At 40.4% G+C, this 5,000-nt stretch overlaps 1 protein-coding gene across 9 annotated transcripts in view; it reads left to right on the top strand.

Moving 5' to 3' along the window:
* The window catches only part of LOC127416677 (FERM domain-containing protein 4A-like), a 232,445-nt gene that overhangs the window by 201,729 nt on the left and 25,716 nt on the right, over positions 1-5,000 (top strand). The gene's annotated exons all lie outside the window — the stretch shown is intronic.

The raw sequence follows: 5,000 nt of genomic DNA, 5'->3' as shown, positions 1-5,000 counted from the left end.
GCACCTCCGGTCATGAGTGCTGTGTTTTTAGGACGATGTGCCAAGTTAAACATGGTTTGAAACTTTGAAAAACGTATCTCGAGGTCCCAGCTCGGTCCGGCTGTCTTTGAGTGCAAAAGCACGTCTGTGGAAGGCGGTGCTGCCTGCTCGTTGGTTTGATGAGGCACGTTGCCTGTACAGCTGGAGCGCTGACTGCCCCCTACTGCATCAAGGTGGTACATCAAGCTTAAGGAATATTGTAGGAAAGTAGGAACATTTACATACAGGTCGTGGCATGAATAATGAATTGTACGAAATGTACGCATTACTGTATCTTATCCCAGTTTAATATTCGGTGGCACAATATTCACACTTCACCCTTAAAAAGTTTATGTCCTATCATTTGATAGAATCCATTGTTTATCATCTGTGTTGATGATGTCATAAAGTGCATGTATTTGTTTGTACATGTGAATTTTCTGCGGGGTGAGAATGAGAACTGCTCGTCATGATGCTGGTTTTGGACTCTTGCCGTGGTGTCAGTTATCAAACACACGGAGAGTGATCGGCAGAATTAAACGCGCTCATAGCTGGACTCCTCTGATGTCAGTCATATGATCTCCTCTTTCATCTTGGCCATTTGTCTTCAGCCTTTTAATCACTGACCACACATGTATAAGTGCTGAGAGATCAGAACATTGTGAAGGGTTAGATACTCACTGCACTCTGATGAAGCTGATGAAGTTGTTTGCTCTGGTCAACATCTAACATATTTCTGAGCGCAACAGGATGCTCAGTTGGAAAAATGTAGGGTGGGGCTTGATTTCATCCATCAGGAATCCATCAGGAATTGATTGGATCGTGAAAAGCAGGTGTTACATACCAGAATGGAGCCAGGTGTTTGGAGGGGAAGGGTTGACTATTGTACAACTTAGGCTTTTATATTATTGGTTCATATTATTTTGGTTACATGGAGTGAGTTATTAAATATTGAGAAAAGGTTCCATTAGTTAACAACATTAGTTAACATGAACTAATAATGAACAATAGGTTTACAGCATTTATTATTTATTATCTTAATGTTAATTTCAACAAACGGTATACTTAAAAAATCATAAGTTGCATTTGCTAACATTAATAAATGCACTATGAACTACCATGAACTTATAATGAACAATTGTATTTTCAGACTGAAAAATGCTGTAGACAGTATAGTGTTAAAGGAATATTCCGGGTCCAATATAAGTTTAGCTCAATTGACAGCATTTGTGGCATAATGTTGATTACCACTAAAATTGATTTCGACTCGTCCCTCTTTTTCTTTGAAAAAAAGCAAAAATCAAATTACAGTGAGTCACTTACAATGGAAGTCAATGGGGCCAATTTTTGGAGGGTTTAAAAGCAGAAATGTGAAGCTTATAATTTTATAAAAGCATTTACATTCATTCTTCTGTTAAAACTCATGTATTATTTGAGCTGTAAAGTTGTTTAAATCGTCATTTTTAGTCATTTTAGGTTTTTGGGGATTGTTGGCATTACATCGTCATGGTAACGAAGTTGTAAAATTGGCTATAACTTTACACAGATGCGGTTAGTACGTGATTTTATCACACTAAAATCATGTTTACACACATATTGTTTATGTCTTGTGGCTATACTTTTGAATCAGTGAGTATTTTAACGTTCAAAAATTTGGCCCCCATTGACTTCCATTGTAAGTGCCTCACTGTAACCCAGATTTTTGCTTTTTTTTTTAAAGAAAAGGAGGGATGAGTCTAAATTTTTTTTGTGGTTATCAACATTATGCCACAAATGCTGTCGACTGAGATTAATTTGTATTGAACCTGGAACATTCCTTTAACCCTACCCAAACCCCTCAACATAACCACTTCTTAACAATATTAAAAGACGTTACAGACAGATTCATGTACAGATTTAATCACAAGAAATTATTCAGAAAAACAGCTAAATTCTGTGGAAAAGTAGTCCAAGCGTACCATAGCTTTGTGTGAGGTAGAGAGTGGAATTTGAGTTATTAATCGCTGAAAATCTTCTCCTGATGCACTCTGTAACGCCGCTGTCATATCTCATTCAAACATTTACATCGCAGAATACGGCATGTCGCAAACGGTCACGAGACACTTGAGAGCCAATGAGCATTCGACATCACTGCCGTAAAAACAGTCATGAGGCGGCAATTTTAGCTTCTTTTTTTTTGAAGAAGAGGAGGAGCAATCAAAATACATTTTTCTGGTAATCAACTTTATGTCACAAATGCTGTCCATTGAGCTTAACTTATATTAAACCCGGAATATTTTTAATAAATTTTTTAATCATGATTCCTGTTAATGAATAGAACCTTATTGTAAGGTGTTACCAATAAAATATAATGAAATCAATCTTATCTAGAATAACATTCACTGTTAACTCGTGCACAATAAGACCAGGGATTTTATTATTAAAATGACAGTCCACCCAAAAAGGAAAACATTTACTCAATCATGTTGTTCCAAACACATTTTACTTTTTTTCTTAGGCCACGTCTACATTTATCTGGACGCATTTGAAAACGGCGTTTTCGTTTTCGTTTTCGAAACGCTCTCATCTACACAGCCTTTTTTAAGTGTTTTCTAAAAGTTGCTCATCCACACTGAAATGTATGAAAACGCTTAAATCCCCTTACTGCTCATGCGGAAAATCGCCATTCCATGTACGGTCTCAAACGCAATTGTCCTTGTTCCATTACTAGACACTGATTCCGAGAAAACTTCCAGTCGCCTTTGAATGAATGCAATGTGAAGGTTGTACAAAGTAACATTCATCTTTAAAAATGCTATCAACGGGTGGGTCTGGGTAGCTCAGCGAGTACCCTGGAGTCGCGAGTTTGAATCCAGGGTGTGCTGAGTGACTCCAGCCAGGTCTCCTAAGCAACCAAATTGGCCCGGTTGCTAGGGAGGGTAGAGTCACATGGGGTAACCTCCTCGTGGTCACTATAATGTGGTTCTCGCTCTCTGTGGGGCGTGTGGTGAGTTGTGCGTGGATGCTGCGGAGAATAGCGTGAAGCCTCCACATGTGCTACGTCTCCATGGTAACGCGCTCAACAAGCCACGTGATAAGATGCGTGGATTGACGGTCTCAGATGCGGAGGCAACTTAGATTCGTCCTCCGCCACCCGGATTGAGGCGAGTCGCTACACCACCACGAGGACTAAGAGCACATTGGGAATTGGGCATGCCAAATTGGGAAGAAAAGGAAAAAAATAAAATAAACGCTATCAACGCGGATATCAGACACAACAGTGCCGCTATATCACGGACCATCTTGATTGTTTTGGTTGAATGGATCACCTGACTGCGTCACATGACAACAAATACGTCATCGTTTCAGATATATCCGTTTGCTCAGTCCACACTACAATGCCAAGATGGTGTTTTCAGATTTATTTAATTGGGAGAGCATTTTCGCTGACAAAAACGCCATCTCAGTGTGGACAGAAGGCCAAAACGATGAGCTTACAAACGAAAACGTATTAGTGTGGACGCGGCCGGAATATTATCCTAAGTCACCATTCACTTTGATTGCATCTTTTTTTTCTCCATACAATGAAAGTGAATGGTGACTGAGGCTAACATTCTGCCTAACATCTCGTTTTGCGTTCCACAGAAGAAAGTCAGTGATAAAAGTTAGAACAATTTGAGGGTAAGTAAATGATGATATAATTTAATTATTTTTTTTGTGAACTGTCCCTTTAAGTAAGTAAATAGATTTCATGTTGTCTCCACTTTTATGTGCATTTATGAGCATGTTTGTGCATTCAGACTAAACACTTCTGAATGCATGTATTGCTATAAATACACTACAGTTAAACACGCAGACCAAGCATATGTGTGTACATGTGTGTGTCATTGCTCTGTTAAGCCCTCAGATGCTTTAGTCCTGCTGTCCTTCAACCTGTTCCATCCCCCTGATGCAGGGGACCTCCTACACTCTATATTTAGTGCCTGAAAGGATAGTGAGATTGAGAGAGGGGCTCTACAAAACAGTGTCCCTGTTCCAGCGACAGAATTGTGCTCTGTGTGCATCGTGGGACCTTTCTTAAACAAACATGCAGCAGTTTTGCTCGATGTGTTCACTGAAGGGCAGTTCTGCTCCTCTTGAGTTCCCATGAACCCCACCCAGAGACACTCGGAGACAATTTTGTTCAGATTCCCTTTGCTGGATGTTTTCCACAGGGAGCAATATGAATCGGTTTATTTGGCAACTCAGCAGATCCAAACCTGACGGGGTGGAAAAGCTCTTTGCAGCTTAATTCTCCCTCTGTCACACACATACACGTGAGCTAGGAGACTTTACACTCTGACTGACTTCTGTGTTCAGGGTGATTCTGGAGAGACCTCACAGTCCTAATAGGGCCCATTTCAGGTGCTCACCTACCCACTGGTTTGGAATGTAAACTCAAAAGGAAATCAGAATTAACCGTATATTCTTTTTTAATAAATGTCACGGTGTTACTGAGCACAATTCATCAGTGCATGTTATTCTAAAGAAAATACTTGTTTGTTTTCGTAATCATTTATCCTAACTGTCACATACTGTACAGTAACTTTTCTTTTTTTGCTAATGTAATCAAGGCCATGTGGCAGGGTATGACATTAACTTTTTACATCGAATTAATTACATGGTATGTCAATTTATTAATCGCAATTAATCACATAAATCAATATTTGCTGAGAAAGGGGCCTGGGTAGCGAGGTAGTGAGTATTGATGCTGGCTACCACCTCTGGAGTCACGAGTTCGAATCCAGGCCGTGCTGAGTGACTCCAGCCAGGTCTCCTAAGCAACCAAATTGGCCCGGTTGCTAGGGAGGGTAGAGTCACATGGGGTAACCTCCTCGTGGTCGCTATAATGTGGTTCTCACTCTCTGTGGGGCGTGTGGTGAGTTGTGCGTGGATGCCACGGAGAATAGCGTGAAGCCTCCACATGTGCTACGTCTCCGTGGTAACGCGCTGGTCTCAGTCTC

This window comes from Myxocyprinus asiaticus, chromosome 26 (genome assembly GCF_019703515.2).
Source record: "Myxocyprinus asiaticus isolate MX2 ecotype Aquarium Trade chromosome 26, UBuf_Myxa_2, whole genome shotgun sequence".
Taxonomy (NCBI): domain Eukaryota; kingdom Metazoa; phylum Chordata; class Actinopteri; order Cypriniformes; family Catostomidae; genus Myxocyprinus; species Myxocyprinus asiaticus.
The sequence above is the reverse complement of the archived record's forward strand: the minus strand, read 5'-3'. Positions and strand labels throughout refer to the sequence as shown.